We start from the raw sequence: 20157 nt of genomic DNA, 5'->3' as shown, positions 1-20157 counted from the left end.
CCCTTTCATGTTCCTGACCTTATGGGGAAAGTTCTGTTTTTTTCCCATTGAGGATGATATTAGCTTTGGGACTTTCATATATGGCCTTTATGATGTTGAGGTATGTTCCTTCTATCCCTACTTTGTTGAGGGTTTTATCAAGAAAGTATGCATTACTTTGTCAAATGCTTTTTCTGCATCTATTGCAAAGATCATATGGTTTTTATCCTTTCTTTTATTAATATGGTATATCACATTGATTGAGTTGCAAATACAGAACCACCCTTGCCACCCACGAATAAATCCTACTTGATCCAGGTGAATAATTCTTTTAATGCACTGTTGAAATTGACTTGCTATTATCTTGTTGAGAATTTTTTCATCCAGATTCATCAGGGATATTGGCCTGTAACTCTCCTTTTTAGTGGGGTCTTTGGCTTTAGAATCAAGGAATGCTAGCTTCATAGACTGATTTTGGAAGTTTTCCTTCCATTTCTATTTTTTTGGAATAGTTTGAGAAGAGTAAATATTAACTCTTCTTTAAATGTCTGGTTGAATTCCTCTGGGAAGCCATCTGTCCCAGTACTCTTATTTATGGGAGATTTTTTATTTAACTGATTCAATTTCTTTGCTGGTTATGGGCTGTTCAAATTTTCTGTTTCTTCCTGTTTCACAGTTGGCAGAATGTGAGTTTCTAGGAATTTGTCCCTTCTTCAAGATTGCCAAGTTTGTTGGCATATAATTTTTCATGGTATTCTCTTATAATTGTATTTCGGTAATGTTGGTTGTGATCTCTCCTCTTTCATTTGTGATTTTATGTATTTGGGTCTTCTCTCTTTTCTCTTTGATAAATCTGGCTAGGGGGTTATCAATTTTGTTTATTCTTTCAAAGAGCCAGCATTTAGTTTCATTGATCTGTTCTTCTGGGGTTTTTTGTTTGTTTGTTACTATATTATTTATTTCTGCTATAATCTTTATTATTTCCCTTCTACTGGATTTGGGCTTTATTTGCTGTTCCTTTTCTAGCTACTTTAGGTTTAAGGTTAGGTTGTATATATGGGATCTTTTTTGCTTCTTGAGATAGGCCTGAATTGCAATGTACTTGCTTTGTAGGACTGCCTTATTTTCATTTTCATTTGCTTCCATGTATTTTTTTTATTTCTTTTGAAGTTCCTGGTCAGCCCAATCATTCTTTAGTAGGATGTTCTTTAACCTCCATGTACTTGAGGGCTTTCCAAATTTTTTCTTGTGATTGATTTCATGTTTCATAGCATTATGATCTGAAAATATGCATGGTGTGAACTTGATCTTTTTGTATCTGTTGGGAGTTGATTTGTGACCCAGTATGTGATCTATTTTGGAGAATGTTACATGTACACTCAAGAAGAATGTGTATTCTGCTGCTTCAGTATGAAATGTTCTGAATATCTCTGTTAAGTCCATCTGGTTCAGTGTTTCATTCAAAACCACTGTTTCCTTGTTGATTTTCTACTTAGATGATCTGGCCATTGCTATAAGTGCAGTATCAAAGTTTCCTCCTATTATGGTATTATTATCAATGAGGTTTTTTTTTACATTTGTGATTAATTGATTTATATATTTAGGTGCTTCCAACTTGGAGGCATAAATATTTATGATTGTTACATCTTCTTGAAGAACAAGCTTCTTAATTATGATATAATGCCCTTCTTCATCTCTTGTTACAGTCTTTGTTTTAAAATCTAGTTTGTCTGATATAATTTGGCTACTCTGGCTTTCTTTTGACATCCATTAGCATGATAGATGGCTCTCCATCCCCTCACTTTCAATCTACAGGTGTCTTTAGGTCTAAAATGAGTCTCTAGTAGGTAGAATATAGACGGCTCTTGCTTTTTAATCCATTCTGCTACCCTGTATCTTTTGATTAGGGCATTTAGTACATTTACATTCAGAGTGATTATTAAAATATATGAATTTAGTGCCATTGTATACCTGTAGAGTTGGTGTTTCTGGTGATATTCTCTGGTCCTTTGTAGTCTTTGTTACTTTGGTATTCTTTTTTTTTTTTTCTCCACTCAGACAGTCCCCCTTAAAATTTCTTGTATGGCTGGCTTAGTAGTCATGAACTCCTTTAGGTTTTGTTTGTCAGGGAAAGCCTTTATCTCTCCTTGTATTCTGAATGACAGACTTGCTGGATAAAGAATTCTTGGCTGCACATTTTTCCCATTCAACACATTGAATATGTCCTGACATGCCCTCTAGGCTGCCAAGTTTTGGTAGAAAGGTCTGCTGCTACCCTAATGTGTCTACCCTTATAGGCTAAAGACCTTTTGTCCCCAGCTGCTTTCAGAATTCTCTCTTTATCTTTGTAGTTTTGAAGTTTCACTATGGTATGCTGTGGTGTTGATCTGTTAGTGTTGATTTTGAAGGCAGTTATCTATGCCTCTTGGAGTTGAATGCCTGTTTCCTTCCACAGATCAGGGAACTTCTCAGTTATAATTTGTTCAAACAAATCTTCCCCTTTATCTTACCTTTCTTCTTCTGGGACTTCTATGCTACAGATATTGTTGCATTTTATGAAATCACTAAGTTCTCTGAGTTACCCCTTGTGATCTAATAATTTTCCTTCCCTCCTTTTCCAGCTTCATTGTTTTCTGTAATTTTATCTTCTGTATCTCTATTCTCTCTTCCGCTTCTTCAATCCTCATTGTCACTGTATCCAGTTGGTTTTGCATCTCAGGTATAGCATTTTTTAATTTCATCCTGACTAGTTTTTTAGGTCTTTTATTGCTGCAGCAAGTGTTTCTCTGATGTCTACTATGCTTTTTTCAAGCCCAGCTAGTGGTCTTCTGACTATTGTTCTAAATTCTTTTTCAGATACATTGCTTATATCTGTTTTAAGCAAGTCCCTGGCTGTGATTTATTCTTAACCTTTCTTTTGTAGAGAATTCCTTTGTTGTGTCACTGTGGCTAAGTTTCTGTATTTTGTGTGTTTTGAAAGTTTGCTATGTTTTCTGCACCTGAGAGTAATACTATATTAAAAAGGGGTCATATACCGTCTAGGGTCTGGCACTTCAGGAAGTGTTTCTGATATATGCTGTGTGGACTCTACTGTTGTGTCTTGCTTGCTCTTTCCCACTGGTCATTAATCTCTAGAGCTCCTCCTTGCTTGCAGCAGGGGAGTGTTTGGACCTTTTACTAGGTATGCTTTTATTTGTTTGTTGAGGTATCCCTAGAAAAAGAGATGGAAAAGCCTGATTCCCAAAAAAAGGAGAAAAGGAAAGGGAAAAAAAAACACAGAGAATCAAAAAACTATGAGGCTGATCCCAAAGAAAAATAAAGGAAAAAAGTAGAAGAAAAGAAAGAAAAAGTAAAGCATAAAAAATCCTGATCCAAAAAAAAGAGAAAAAGAAATGGAAAAAACAAACACGAAACTATAAGCCTGATTCCAAGTGAAAAAAAGAAGAAAGAAAAAAGGAAAAAGAACTGCCGGTGTCATTTTGAAGCACCCAGTTTCAGTACACTTGGCGCATGGGGGTTACTGGGTGTGCTGGTTTTCTGGAGAAGAGGCCAGCTGCATTGGCTCAGGGTCAGTCTGGCCCCAGTAAATAAGCAGTTGCCAGGCATGGGGTGGGGCCTGGGGGGTGGTTTGGTGTAAGCGTGTCTCACCTCCATTGGGCGCTGCTGTGTTGCTGTCTAATGTCCCACCATGTTGGTGTTAGGGGAAAATTGTGCCACTCCAATCTCTCATCCCTTGACCTGGGATCTCACATCCCCCGCTGTTTAGGCAGTCCTCACAGAATAGCTAGGGTAGGGAGCTCTCCCTATGCCACAGCTCTCCTGCAGTTTTTCTCTGGTGCATGGCCAGAATTCAAAACCCAAAGTCTTAAAGGAGCCAGCATGATGCAGATCCTCTCTCCTCCTCTGGAGTAGAGCCTCTCCACCCTGCTGATGAAGGTCCTTTCTTTGGCCGGCACCTGCAGGGTTTTTGGTCCTTGGGAAAGCATAAACCATCTTCCAAAAGTACTCCAAGAAGGGGAATCTTGTCTCCCAGTGTGCCCCAGAGATCCATACATCATGCTATGTACCCCAGGGTCAGCTCTGTCCTCTGCACCCCAGGGCCAGCTCTATCCTCTCCAGGATTGTGCACCACAGCTTCAGTGTGGAGAAAGTCACACACTTCCAAAACTTCATTTTAAACTCAAAAAGCTGCTCAGAAAAACAATAACAACAAACAACAACAACAACAACAACAACACCACAAAAACCAAAAACCTGGGACATTTGTTACTTCTTACTCCCCAGTCGATGGTCCAGAGGGGTTTTCTTCTTGTGCAGACTCCATGTTGCACTTTCTCAACCTCTCGATCTTTCTCTTCTTTTTTTCTTTCCACTGAAAGGGTTCCCTCCTCTCCATGACACCGCTGTTTTCCTCTCCCCCAGTTCACTTCCATTTACTAAGCTGTCTGTCTCCCAACTCTGGAGATCCTTCTGTCACTCTGCAGATCAATTTCCTGGGTGTTCCAAGTAATCTGACCTCAATACAGCTGTGTTTGAGGGAAGAGGAAAGCCCAGGATTCCCCTACTTCTCTGCCTTTTTAACTCCTCCTTGATTTCAATAGTTTCAACAGTCACTTGAAACACCATCTCTAAAGACAGAATATATAGCAAACATTTTCACTTTTCTGCATTTTGGTATTTTACAAATCATGTTTTTATGTACTACATAATTTTTAGGATCCTGAGTACATTAATAATTTTTCGAAGTTAATAATTATTGGTCATTTGGGGTGCCTGGGTGGCTCAGTTGGTTAAGCATCTGGCTTTGGCTTAGGTCATGATCTCATGGTTTGTGGGTTTGAGCCCCACATCAGGCTCTGTGCTGACAGCTTGGAGCCTGGACCCTGCTCAGATTCTGTGCCGCTATCTCTCTCTGCCCCTCTCCTGCTCGCAGTCTGTGTCTCTCTCCCAAAAATAAATAAATATTTTAAAAAATGTTTTACATAATAATTATTGGCCACTTATCCAACAAATTATTAGGAACCTACCATATCATATGTCAGGGCATTATTGTCGGTTACATACGCATTACATCAGGGCCACTAATTTGAATATTATTTTTATATTATCCATTCTCTTGAGAAAATCATGAAGGACATCGAAATTAGATCATTTGAATTTCATCACTTTTCACTCTTTCTATATATATTTTTGTAAAGCTTATAATCCCTAGATAACAAGAGTATTATCTGTCAAATTTAAATGTTTTATATCATGTCTGGCATAACATCAGACATATAAGAATCATCAAGAAGCTTTGAACTATCAGTGGTTCAATGGTATAGGATATCTAGCGTGCTATGCAGACAGGGTTCCAAAGGGTCTGTGTCTGGACTCCATGGTAAAGAAGGTCATGAACAACTAGCAACATCTGCCATGTGTGAGCTTCTGCCAGGTAAGGTTGCCCTAACAGTCTCAAACTTAGAGCAATAAAAGTCTATTCTTTGCTTAAGTTACATGTCAACTCTTACATGTCTGCTCTTGATGGGATTCTGTTCCATACATCTTCTTTCCAAGATTTAAGCTGAGAGAAAAACCACATTCTAAGATGTGCTGAAATGTGCAAAGGGGCACGAGAACTATTGGAAACACATAAAGTCTCTTAAATCTTCTAGCTAGACATGGCATTAATGGAATCCAAGTATACTCCTGCCACAGGAAGCACTACGTAGGTCATACAGTAATGAGCGGAGAGGCATAATCCTCACAGGGAAGGAGCAAGCAACTGAGAACAATAATACCACCTACCACAGTACTTGTTTGTCACTCCTAAACTAATAAATTATTTCTTTAATGATAGTATTAATAATTATTATAATCATTGTTGCCTTTAATATTATTACTGTAAAAACCCTGAAAGCCAGATATAAACTGCTGCCAGAAAGTACTATACCCGATTTTAACCTTCTTAAACAGAGCCACAGTGCTCCTTTAGATTCAACTTCTATTTTAGTTCATCATGCTTGGAACAGGTTGTCAAGGCTGAACCAAAGTGGAAACATGAGCTTATCACAAATTCACTTACCAATAGACAGCCTCCGTCTCAGAGTCAGGGCTGAACTTGAGCACCTATAAAACAGCATAGGAGAAAGGTTAAGAGCATGTAACCCAGATGAGGAAAACAGGTCCAACTTTATTTAGCACTTACTCCTGTTTTAACTTTACCTAGCTTCTCTAAGCTTCAGTATCCTCATATCTAAAATGTTGAAAAGAATGGAACCTACTTCATGGGACTATTGTGAAAGACTAAACTAGGTTATGCAAGAGTACTGTGTAATATGTACAAGATATTGTTATAGAAGTGAAACATGAGAACGTTCAGTTATTGATACTTCTATTTTGATTATTATCCTTGTGTTTGGATGATAATCCTTTCTTAAAGAGGCTTCTGAAAGAGATAAAAGTAGATGGCACATGACATCTGCCCTTGATTGACATTCTTTGAAACTATGATGAGACTAGTATAACCTGAAATACTACAGTTTCCAAGGTGTATGTAATGTTCTGTCTTCCAACATATACAGACATGATTAGACTTTTGATGGCTTTAATTTCTTTATTCTGAAAAAGCAGATGTGATGGCCATTTATTTATGCAAATGAAGAGTGAAGGATTTATTCTGACCTGATGAAGTTTGAGATGACGTGGGGTCTAAGGAATCAACTAAAGTGTGTAAGAATATTAATTAAGCATGTTATAATATGAAATATAACATTGAAATATATCATTGAATATTATGCTCCTTTTAGAAAAACTTTTCCTTTCTAAATATTAATTTAGACTCTACTGTATCTGCAAAATCTTGCATGGCTTAATGAAGAAGTCTATCTTTCCTTTGGACTATTCATTCACACAGGGCATTAAGGTTGAAGCTCAGAAACTGGTAGGAGGCATTCATAAGCCTAAATGCCTCATCTTGGAGAGTTGACTTGGAAAATATCAGCCATAACAACTTCTTGCTGTCCTATACCATGTTTGAGAAATGTTAAAGAATTTAAGTTTGTAGTCATTCATTTTGTACTTAATAAAAGGAAATATAGACTGAAAGTCACCTTGATATGTAGTTCTTATATTGATTTTGGTCTATATATATGGTGTATTTACTCTGTGGGATATAAGGATCCCTATTGTGAGTAGGGATAAAGTTTTGTATTAGTCAGGGTTTTCCAGAGAAACAAAACCAATTGTGTGTGTGTGTGTGTGTATGTGTATGTGTATAAAATATATGTAATATATATAACATATTTATTATAAGGTATTAGCTCACATGATTCAGGAAGCTGAGAAGTCCCACAATCTGCTTTCTGTAAGCTAGAGACCCAGAAAGGCCAGTGATTAAGTTCAAAGTCCTAAGAGCCAGAGAGCCAGTGGTGCAGATTTCAGTGTGAAGGCCTGAGAACCAGAAGCACTGAGGGCAGGAGAGAGAACTTTCTGCTCATCCAGTAATGCAGAGAGAGACTGAGTACTCTTACCCCACCTTTTGCTCTATTCAGGTGCTCACTGGATTGGACAAAGCCCACTCACAATGGGGAGGGCAGTGTGCTTTACTAAATCCACCAATTCAAATGGTAATCTCTTACAGAAACACCCTTACAGACACACCCAGAAATAATTTCTCCCCAGATATCTGGGTATCCATGATCCCGCCAAACGGACACACGAACTATCACAGGAAAGTTTCCTCTGAATGTGGAATTCCCACTTTTGCTCATTTTACCAAGATTCTGGGACAGGATTTTGAAGTTAATCATACATGAGTATCAAGAGGAACCTCTTGCTTTTTCTGGGTCTTTGGCCTAGAGTCCAAAACTTTGAGCCCTGTTGCTTAAATCATAAGCAGAAAACTAGCCTATTCAACAAGGAGGTAGTTTCCATTGAATAGTCTCCATTCACCATACAAATCCACTGTATACTCTTTTCCACCCCACTCTGTGCTCCAGGACTGCATCAATGTACTATCAGTTGTATTCAGCTAGTGGGAGACACTGGCAAGAGACGGGAAGGTAGGTAACTCCCTTCCTGTCAGGACACAGGTTAGATGTGGTCATATTCTGCTACCTAAAGTCAAGGTGCCTAGCAGATATTCCTCTCCTATAGTCATAACTATAGCTCTTGGCTTCCAGCAAATTCTCCTTTTTACCCTGTCAATTCCAGAGGTGGTTTTAACAGCTTCCTTATATAACTAAGCACAAGGTACTTGACAATCCCTTGAGGGTTTCTCTGTACCATGAAACCAGCGCATTAGGTTGACCTAATTCTTGAATGAGGGAATCTTCCCCACCAGGGAAAACAATCATAATTGCATTAAATTGGGGGCCAAGACTGTCCCCTGGTCACTTGAGGCTCTGAACCAACAGGCAGACACAGAAGGACTAGTGATTGATTCTGATTACTAAAAAGAAAACAAAACTGGGGTATTGCTGCTCAAGGAGAGCAAATGATTTCAACAACCCATTTCCTCCAACCCAAATGAACAAATTATATTTATATACAGACATAAAATGCAGATATATATAGATAGATATTTTTTTCTTTTATTCTTGTGCCCCTTAGCTATCCCTGGGTGACCTCAGAAATTAAAGCACATCAGGGTCATCAATTACTGGCAATATTTCCCTTCAACAGAATCATCTCATAATTTTGAACAAAGAAGTTTTCAAGGTTCTGAAGTTAAACCTTCCTATAAATTTTTCAAAAGGGCCTCTCATTAGGTCAATTCAACTAAGCATCTTCACAGCCAAAGCAAAGAATAAATTCTAAGCAAAAGTGGTTAAGGTGATTAAAGACTTTCACTTACAAAAATAAATGTGGTTCAATCTGCCTACTTTTGCAATGATGACTTAAAAAGTAATTTTTATTTTATGTTCATTGTTCACCCTACACTGACAGTGCTGCTGTATAAAAACAAACAAGATTAATAAAGACAAGAAATTCTACTTGGTAAAGGCCATTCATCACACCTATAATTCTGCTTCCAGGGATTAATCAGTGCATAGATTAGGTGTTACAAAAATTGATAATAGTTGTCATCATATGTGATTTTTCACTTAGTCAATTAATCATAAGCAGTTTTTACACTTCTGAAATCAGGCAACATTTGAATTTCCTGGCCTAATACTAGTCCATGTACCTATTTAATTGCTTAAAGGTATAGGGATGTGCTTTAGAAAGATTTTATTTGTTTTTTTCTAGAAAAGGACTTACATTATTTTTTTTTAATTCTTTGAACTCGGGTGCACATAATTGGATTATTATCCTTGACGATAGTATGATTACATCATTGGTACATGTGTGGACCCGTTTTGAATTTTTATATTATATAATATAATATATTGAGGATTTATATTATATTGAATTTTTTTGTTTAATTTTTTATTTTGACTAACATAATAAGCACTAACCAACTACTTTTTTTTAAGTGAGCACACTGACAATAACCTGTGTCTAACAATGCAGTCCTCTTTTCTTAGCAACCTGCCTCCCCCTTCTTGCATTACAAGTATCCTGAGTCCTATGCCCATCATTTATTTCCTTATCTTCCTATATTTTATTGTAATTGCATGTATCCTTGAAAAGTGCTTTGAAATTTTAGTTGTTTTAACATTTATTTAATAACAAGTTTATCAGGTCATTTGTTATATGAGCGGGGTGCTTGTCATAAAATATGATATGCAGTGATATGGTATATGCCATTGTAATACACTCATTTTGTCTGCTTTAAAATTGCTCATTGTGTCAATACCATATCACACTATGTGAATAGCTCACCCATGTCTTCTCCCTTAACTGGGCATCTGAATCATTTTCAGGTTCTTACTATGTAAAATGTGCAATTATGAACATTCTTGCACAAGTTTCCTATAGTACATTTGCAAAGTTTTCTCTTGAAGATATGCTTACAGATCCTTGGGTGTCACAGAGTATGTGAGTTTCAATTTTAAGAAATAATACCATATCATTTACAAAATTCACTGCAAAAATTAAACCTTCCAACAACGAGATATGAGAGAGCCAGTGTACATGCATCCTCTTGATATTGTCAGATTTTAAAATTTTTGCCAGTGAAATGAGTGCAAAAGTTTATCTTAACATAGTCTTGCTTTGCATTTCCCCGATCATTAAAGATGTCAAACAACTCTTTACATATTTGTTAGCTATATGTGTTTCCTCTTACATGAAATATTTTTTAATGTATCTTGCCTATTCTATCAGACTGTTTGTGTTTTGTTTATTGGTTTGCAGAAGTTCTTTAGATAGTCTTGATACTAATTTATTGTTTGTTGTATGTAGCAAGAGTAGTATGTTTTTCTACATATATCACTTACTTACTGATACACAACTGTCTCCTGATCAACAAAGTTTCTACTTTTAACACTGTAACATTTATTAGTACTTTCTTTTAGAGACATGCTTTTTGGGTTTTATTTAAGAAAAGATTTACCTTTATCTTTAAGCTTTGATTTTGACACCTAAGTGTTTAATCCATCTAGAATTTATTTTTATATGTTGTTTAATGTAGGAATCCAGTTTCATTTTTTCATTTATTTCATCTTTTAAAATATAATCATTTTTCAAAACACATTTTTTTAATAAATGTAATCATGTTTCTATTCCATGTATTGATTAATTCTTTTTTCTCCTATAATCTAAAATGCTATTTCTGGGGCACCTGGGTGGCTCAGTCGGTTGGGCGGCCGACTTCCGCTCAGGTCACGATCTGGCGGTCCGTGAGTTCGAGCCCCGCATCGGGCTCTGGGCTGATGGCTCAGAGCTTGGAGCCTGCTTCCAATTCTGTGTCTCCCTCTCTCTCTGCTCCTCCCCCGTTCATGCTCTGTCTCTCTCTGTCTCAAAACTAAATAAAACATTAAAAAAATTTTTTTTTAAATAAAATGCTATTTCTGTGATATACCAAAGTTTCATAAATGTGTGGGTATATTTCATTTGACCAATTCTGTTCCATTGGCCATTAAAGAAAAAAAATTTCTGGATTAGTACTAAACACTAATTTAATCCCTATCATTTCATACCTCCTGATACTTGGTAGGATAAGTCTCTGCCCCTATAGTTCTTCAGAAATGTTCTGGCTATTCTTGAATGCTTACCCCTCTATAGAAATTTTAGAATTATCTTATAAAGTGTTTTGTACAACCTGGCAAGTGGGTTTGCATTAATTTTGTTTCATAACCCTTTCACTGGGATTGCATTAAATTCTAATCCACTCCATAGATCAGTTGGGGAAAACTGACAAATTTAAAGTATTGATTCTTCTGTATTTGTCTTTCTTTTTCTCTTTTGTTTTGAATTAATATACTATTTTTATTTCAAATTCAAGAATTATATCCATATATCTTGGTAGAGTTTTACATAAATATATCCAACTAGCATTCTTAGAAATATCTTTGATACACGTACCTTTAAAAAGTGTATTAAATGTAACACAGTGTGGTGAATGCATTCTTTCCTGAAATAACATTACTCATGCAATGAAATTTTATATAGAGCATGAAGAACACACTCTTTCAATGAATTTATGAACATGATATAAATTCTCATTTAGTCATCCTTTAACTATTTTTTTAGGAACTCACACGCTTCTCTGTAGAAATCTTACACATTTATCAGCTATGTTTTTAATACTTGATATTCTTCATGACTACTGTAAATACTGTCAAAGAGAAGCCATTTTCTTGCTGTTTGTTTTTAATATTTAGGAATGTAACAGACAGTATTAAGTTGAACCATAAAAAATTCAACTTTTATATGTCAAAGTGATCAAGTGAATGGCAAATGTAATGTGATTCAACCATATGTATTATCTTATATTCAGCCACTTTGATAAATATTTCCATTTTTCTAGTAATTTGTAGAGTTTCTTTAGATTTTTTTAGTTTTATATTAATTGGTTTTATATTAAAATTTTTCACATTGTATATGGAATGATACTGTGAATTCGATAATCATCACTTACATTTCTGTATTGTAGAAGAAGTTCCAGGAAGAACATTAAGAAAAAAATTTAGAAAAATATGGCTGTGGGAAAGAGAATATATATGCATAGGTAACCACACATAACATTAATTTATATAGAAAATCTAAAAAACTTTATAAATTATTAAAAATAGGAATATTTATGAAAGTGGTTGAATACAAGATTACATTGTTTTTCAAAACTTGTATATTGTTTTTCAAAAAATCATCAACCTTATTGGTTCTGTTAAACATCTGTTTTTCATCTTGTTTCTATTTTATTGATTTCTTTTTTTAATCTCCTTCCTTCTCATCTTTGGCCTTACTATGTTTTTCTCTTGCTATGTTCTTATATAGGATATAAGATTTTTCCATCAGTAACTTTTTTCTTTACTAACATAAATATTTACATCTCTAACTTTCTTAGAGCATCCCATAAGTTTTGACATGTGTGTTTTCACCAGCATAAAGTTCTTAATTATTTTATTATTTCTAATATGTTGCTTTTATAAAATAGCAAGTGTTTTAGCATAGAGTGCATATCATACATACTTAATGACCACAATATAATTAGCTTAGCAGTTAATGACAAGAAAAGTCTCAAAATGCACACTATGAGAGAGAGAGAAAGAGAGAGACAGAGAGAGAGAAAGCACGTAGAGTACTCTAATTCTGGATTTCCATTTTTTTTACATTAATATGTCAATTCTTAGACGTTTTCTATGTACTCTCAGTGCTTTTTACTCTGTTCTTGAGACTGAAGATATATCGTCTACATGAAAAGAGAGTTCCATGGTGTTCCATTTCCCTACTCAGTTTGGAACCACTGAGAATTGCCCGATTTGAAATCCATCACTCTTATGCATAATAACATATATTGATCTTAGTGTCTGATGTTTTCCTAAAAATTTTCTGTGTAATTTTTCTTGTTATTAGGCAAAGCGGTTTTTGCTACTGAAGTGTGTGAAAATTTAAAAGCACTCAATAAATGTGAACTAAATTACCCATGCATTAATTAGTCGACTATCAATAATGAAAGGCTAATTTAGTTTTTCCATAGTGGTACCCTATATTCTCTAATTTCCTTAGTTGCTTAGCATTTTAGCATTTTATTGGTCAGCTTCCTCCTGCTCTTCCAAACTGTATCCACATTTTGTTTTTCAGAATTAGGGCAGGTACTGTTTAACCTATAAATCCAAAATAAATGTTTTTGGGCTCCAAATTGCACACGGCAATTAACAAAAACCAAAGCTAAAAATTACAGCTATGGTTATGACATTTCAGATATTATTCCAGATAATGTGAATGCAAATTCTAGTTTTATTCTAGTTTTATTTACGACTTTAATTGAAACTAAATAGTTTTTTGTGTTTTTTTTTTAACCATTGGCAATAGAGAGGATGAGACTCTAACTGGTCTACTTCTTCAGGTTAGTTTTTTAGGCTAATGAAGTACCCTTTACTAAACCAAGTACAGGCAAAGTATCACAAAGATTTTCCATTCAAAGGAGAAAAACCTACTTAACTATTTAACCAGAAAAATTCCTTTGTACACTTTGCTTGTAAATGTTGGCTAAAATAAAAATAAAATGCCACCATAGGGTAGTGGAGGAGACTCCCATGTTTTACTCTTATTTTTGTCATTATAAGCTGAGCTGGATGGCATAGGTGGCTTAGCAGTAGCAATAACAGACTCCATAGACTGAAAACAGCTTGCCAGCCACACTTTTGATCCGTGATACAGAAACAATATTTGTTTAATTTCAAATTAGGTATATTTTCCATAAGTGCAATACTAGATATACAAAGCTGTTATAGATAGAACAGCCTCTGAAATAATGCAGGAGGATTTGAGATCGACAAAACAGAATACCAATCCTTCTCCAATTTTTAAAACCAGGCACTAACAATCTAACCAGCTTTCAGTCCCTGGGGTAACACATTTGGAAAATTATTTGGGGCACCAGACAAATCAATATGACCTAAGAGCCTTATTAAGAGCCGCTGCAAGGAATAATGATCATCATTGCAGCTTCTGGACAGCAGATTGCTTGCTCATCGTTGATTAGAATGACACTTTGATATGAGAATTTGGGGGGCCTTTCTTTCACTTCATTTTCCCCAAATTGGTAAAGTGTAAGCATATCGAATCAGAAGAAAATAGGTGGCAGGCAGGAAAGAACGTTTGCAAACAAAAATAGGCATATCATTAATATATGATGAATTTAATGACAACAATTATATCTTTCCACTTTTTCCAAACTTAACATTTAATGCTATATGTGAACGATTAATAAGGTTAGGTCTTTTAGAGAGAATAAGTATCTCATCTAGTTCTTCAAGAAAAAAAATTGAGGATTTTTTTTGTACATTCACAACCCATGTACAATTATCTCTTGCTATTCAAAATCTCACTATCCATTCACTATAATGACTTGCAAAAACTTTTACCAGAAATTCACTATCAAAATCAAAAATTCCCTAAACCAAACTATATGTATATATCAGCAAAGACATCTAATCGGGTACTTCTTCTCATGAGAGGACTTTGATCATATTGCACTTCTATCTCTGCTGTTCTTTTTTTTTTTTTAATTTTTTTTTCAACGTTTTTATTTATTTTTGGGACAGAGAGAGACAGAGCATGAACGGGGGAGGGGCAGAGAGAGAGGGAGACACAGAATCGGAAACAGGCTCCAGGCTCTGAGCCATCAGCCCAGAGCCCGACGCGGGGCTCGAACTCCCGGACCGCGAGATCGTGACCTGGCTGAAGTCGGACGCTTAACCGACTGCGCCACCCAGGCGCCCCTATCTCTGCTGTTCTGAGGAGATTGTGATGGTGCATTAAAGTTGATTAAATCTATTACATATTATTACTCTTACCTTCTCTACCCTTTCCTTTACTGGGAAGATTATGCTCCTGTTTGCTTTAGTTAGGTGCCTGGGGGCACTATCAACAGGCTACAATTTAGTTAGAATCTTTTCTTTTTTTAAATATTTTTTAATGTTTATTTATTTTTGAGAGAGAGAGAGAGAGAGAGAGAGACAGACTGCAAGCAGGTAAGGGGCAGAGAGAGAGGTGGAGATAGAATCTGAAGCAGGCTCCAGGCTCTGAGCTGTCAGTCCAGAGCCCACCCAGAGCCCGATGCGGAGCTCGAACCCAAGAACAGTGAGATCATGACCTGAGCAGAAGGCAGAGGATTAACAGACTGAGCCACCCAGGCAACCCAGTTAGTATCTTTTCTACGTTTAACATATTGTTTCATTGTTTAGTTGTACTGGAGTACCAGCTCCTTGCAGTATAGTAAGAAAATCCACACTAACATTGTATACTGCTCAGAAGCATATTTCCCCCTGACTTTATTATTTATTAAATAGTTAAGCATTTTGCATTTTGAAAGCTTAATGCTATCCAGGAATCATTTCTGGACTGTTATTGAAGTATTTAAGAATGTTTCAATAGGGAGGAGCCAATATGGCTGAACAGCATGGAAGCTTTTTGTGTGTTTCACGTCAATGAAACATAGCCAGACCAACACTAAACAATCCTACACACCTAGAAAACTGATTGGAAGATTCACACAACAATTTGCACAACCGGAACCACAGAATTCAGCAGGTACACAACACGAAGAGCTGAACTTGAAGCAAGAAGCCCCAAAAGGTAGGGAACCCCTTTTGTGGGCAGAGAGAGGACGGAGACTGGGGAGGGGGGGGAGCATATGGGAAAAGCACCCCTCCCCAAAAGCAGCTGGAGAGAAAGTGGAAAATTGGAAACAGCCGCAGGGACTAAACTAAAAAGGGAGAAAGGAGAAAGGAGAGAATTTAAATTCCACTAAGACTATAAACAAGGGGAGCACAGAGTCTGCAACTCTGCAGCTCGATACCTGGCGGTGCTCTGGTGGAAAGGCAAATCCCCAGGAACAGAGTGGGGTCTGGGAGGTTCTCAGGCCACATGGGGAAAAACGGTTCCACTGCTGGAAGGACATTTGGTAGAGACTGTTGAAGCCACCTGGTCCCAGCAGACCCCGGAAGGCAGCCACACTCACTGGTGCTAGGGACACGTTGTTGAGGGTGAAGCCTGGTGCCAGATGTGTTACGATTTTCCATGCTCCCTGAAACGCTAAGGCTATACTGTCTCACAATTTTTTTAGGGGGCGGTCTGGCACCTGGCTGCAGTCTCAGGGCACCTGCAACAGCAGGATCCAGCGGGCGTTCCTGGGTGCAGCCAACATTTGGCCATTGCTCGGTGAGACCCTCCCTCAGAGGGGCAGAGTGGGTCAAAGGAGCAGTCTTTCGGAAGTAGGGCTGGGGAAAATAGCCGCATCTGAGACAAAACTTGGGAGAGAGGTACTGCCTGGGGTCTGGTCATGGAGAGTGGAAAAGTGGGGAGTGGACAAGAGCTGAAGACGGAGGACTGGTGCACAATTGCTGATCCGCGAGAACAGACTGGGGGGCTGGGTGGCGCCATTTTTCACTGCTCCCGCACATGCGCATGCACACCTACGAGCGCCACAACAATCCACCCCAGTAGGCTAGCAGTGCCATCTACTGGAGAGCAGAACTATTACAGCGAGCCCTGCCCAACTGGGCCAACTTCACTCTTCAGGAACACAAACCTCACCACCAGCTTAATTTATGGACTATAAAGAGCTACATGGACTGACCTCTAGGGGAAAACAAAGCAATTTCAGTCCTACTTCAATCTGTTAGCAGGTTCATCTATTCAATTTTTTTTCTCTCTTTCCTTTTTCTCTTTTACAATTCTTTCCTTTTTCTTGAATACAGAAAGAGAAAAAACTCATTTTTACTTTCAATTTTTATTAAAAATACCTGTCTTTAATTTTTATTACTATATTTTTTACTTTTGTGTAAATTTTTTCAAATTCTACTTTGCTTCCATCATTTTATTTTAGTCTACTTCAGTGTACTCATCTTTTCAAATTTTCAAACAATTTCCTTCTTTTTCTTTTTTTCTCTTTTTCATTTCTTTTCTTTTTCATGAATGTAGAAAGAGAAAAACTTCATTTTTACTTTCAATTTCTTTTAAAAATATTTTTAATTTTTATTACTATATTTTTTGCTTTTATGTAATTTTTTTCAAATTCTCTTACTCCCATCATTTTATTTCAGTCTACTACAGTGTATTTCCTTTTTCAAACTTTCAAACGATTTCTTTTTTTGTTTTTTCTTTTTTTATCTTGTTCTCATTTTCATTTCTTTACTTTTTCGTTAAATACAGAAAATGAAAAAATTCATATTTCCTTTTTAATTTTTATTAAAAATATTTTTCTATATTTTTTCTACTATATTCTCTACTTTTGTGTATTTTAGTCTACTTTAGTGTATTCATTTTTTTAAATTCTCAACTATTTCTTTTTTTCCTCTCCCCCTCTTTTTTTTTTTTTTTTTGGTTTTTTGGTTTTTTTTTTTTTTTGGTTCTCTAATCTGGCAAACCACTTTCTACACCCAGACCAAAACACACCTAGGATCTAGCATCATCTATTTGATTTTTGTGTGTGTGTGTTTGTAATTTTTAATTTTAATATGTTTTTGATTTTAATTTTTTTAATTTCAATTTTTCTACCTCATTAATTCATTTTCTCCCTTCAAAATGACAAAACGAAGGAATTCACCCCAAGAGAAAGAGCAAAAAGAAACAACAGCCAAGGATTTAACCAACACAGACACAAGCAAGATGTCTGAACCAGAATTTAGAATCACGATAATTAAGAATACTAGCTGGAGTTGAAAATAGATTAGAATCCCTTTCTGCAGAGATAAAAGAAGTAAAAAATAGTAGGATGAAATTTAAGATATGTTATAACTGAGCTGCAATCGTGGATGGATGCAGCGGCGGCAAGGATGGACAAAGCAGAACAGAGAATCAGCAATATACAGGACAAACTTATAGAGAATAATGAAGCAGAAAAAAAAGAGGGAGATTAAGGCAAAAGAGCACGATTTAAGAATTAGAGAAATAAGTGACTCATTAAAAAGGAACAACATCAGAATCATAGTGGTCCCAGAGGAGGAAGAGAGACAAATAAGGGTAGAAGGGTTATGTGAGCAAATCATAGCGGAAAACTTTCCTAACCTGGGGAAAGACACAGACATCAAAATCCAGGAAGCACAGAGGACTCCCATTAGAGTCAACAAAAACCGACCATCAACAAGGCATATCATAGTCAAATTCACAAAATACTCAGGCAAGGAGAGAATCATGAAAGCAGCAAGGGAAAAAAAGTCCCTAACCTACAAGGGAAGACAGATCAGGTTAGCAGCAGACCTACCACAAAAATTTGGCAGGCCAGAAAGGAGTGGCAGGATATATTCAGTGGACTGAATCAGAAAAATATGCAGCCAAGAATTCTTTATCCAGCAAGGCTGTCATTCAAAACAGAAGGAGAGATAAAAATTTTCCCAGACAAACAAAAATTAAAGGAGTGTGACCAATAAACCAGCCCTGAAAGAAATTTTAAGGGGGACTCTCTGAGGGGAGAAAAGATGAAAAAATATATATATATAAATAAATAAATACCAAAAGCAATAAAAGATTAGAAAGGACTGGAGAACACCACCTGAAACTCCAACTCTACAAGCATCATAATGGCAGTAAATTCATTTCTTTCAGTACTCAGTCTAAATGTCAATGGACTCAATGCTCCAATCAAACGACATAGGGTAACAGAATGGATAAGAAAACAAGACCCATCTATATGCTGTTTACAAAAGACCCACTTTAGACCTAAAGACACCTACAGATTGAAAACAAGGGGATGGAGAACGATCTATCATACCAATGGTCAACAAAAGAAAGCTGGAGTAGCCATACTTATATCAGACAATCTAGACTTTAAAATAAAGACTGTATAGAGAGATGCAGAAGGGCATTATATCATAATCAAGGGGTCTATAGACCAATAAGACCTAACAATTGTAAACATTTATGCGCCAAATGTGGACCACCCAAATATATGTCAGTTAATCACAAACATAAAGAAACTCATCGATAGTAATACCATAATAGGAGACTTCAACACCCCACTCACAGCAATGGAAAGATTATCCAATCAGAAAATCAACAAGGAAAAAATGGCTTTGAATGACACATTGGAACAGATGGACTTAACAGATATATTCAGAACATTTCATCCTAACACAGCAGAGTATACATTTTTCTCCAGTGCACATGGAATGTTCTCCAGAAGAGACCATATTCTGGGACACAAATCAGCCCTAAGTAAGTACAAAAAGATCGAGATCATACCGTGCATATTTTCAGACCACAATGCTATGGAACTCGAAATCAACTGCAAGAAAAAATTTGGAAAGGTAACAAATACTTGGAGACTGAAGAACATCCTACTAAAGAATGAATGGGCTAACCAAGCAGTTAGAGAGAAAATTAAAAAGTATATGGAAGTCAATGAAAATGATAGCACCACAACCCCAAACCTCTGGGACACAGCAAAGGCGGTCATAAGAGGAAAGTATATAGGAATCCAGGCCTTCCTAAAGAAGTAAGATCTCAGATAAACAAGCTAACCTTGTTTAAGGAGGTTAAGGAGGTGGAAAAGGAACAGCAAATAAAACCCCAAAACCAGCAGAAGACAGGAAATAATAAAGATTAGAGCAGAAATTAATGCTATTGAAACCAAAAAAACCTAGCAGAACAGGTCAATGAAACCAGAAGCTGGTTCTTTGAAAGAATTAACAAAATTGATAAACCACTAGCCAGTTTGATCAAAAAGAAAAAGGAAAGGACCCAAATAAGTAAAATCAAGAATGAAAGAGGAGAAATCACAACCAACAGTAGAGAAATAAAAACAATAATAAGATATTATTAGCAATTATATGCCAATAAAATGGGAAATATGGAAGAAATGGACAAATTCCTGGAAACATATACACTACCAAAACTGAAACAGGAAGAAATAGAAAATTTGAACAGACCCATAACCAGTAAGGAAATTGGATTAGTAATCAAAAATCTGCCACAATACAAGAGTCCAGGGCCAGATGGCTTTCCAGGGGAATTCTACCAAACATTTAAGGAAGAGTTAACACCTATTCTCTTGAAACTGTTCCAAAAAATAGAAATGGAAGGAAAACTTACAAACTCTTTCTATGAAGCCAGCATTACCTTGATTCCAAAACCAGACAGGGACCC

The 20157-nt window shown here is 36.4% G+C and overlaps 1 long non-coding RNA gene across 2 annotated transcripts in view; it reads right to left on the bottom strand.

Moving 5' to 3' along the window:
- The window catches only part of LOC123385436, a 554832-nt gene that overhangs the window by 185377 nt on the left and 349298 nt on the right, over positions 1-20157 (bottom strand). For both annotated transcript variants that reach the window (XR_006597927.1, XR_006597928.1), the window contains one exon: positions 6044-6087. This is a non-coding gene — a long non-coding RNA (uncharacterized LOC123385436). The remainder of the gene's footprint in view (positions 1-6043; positions 6088-20157) is intronic.

This window comes from Felis catus, chromosome B2 (genome assembly GCF_018350175.1).
Source record: "Felis catus isolate Fca126 chromosome B2, F.catus_Fca126_mat1.0, whole genome shotgun sequence".
NCBI lineage: Eukaryota > Metazoa > Chordata > Mammalia > Carnivora > Felidae > Felis > Felis catus.
Note: the sequence above shows the minus strand (reverse complement) of the source record. Positions and strands in the feature narration are given on the sequence as shown.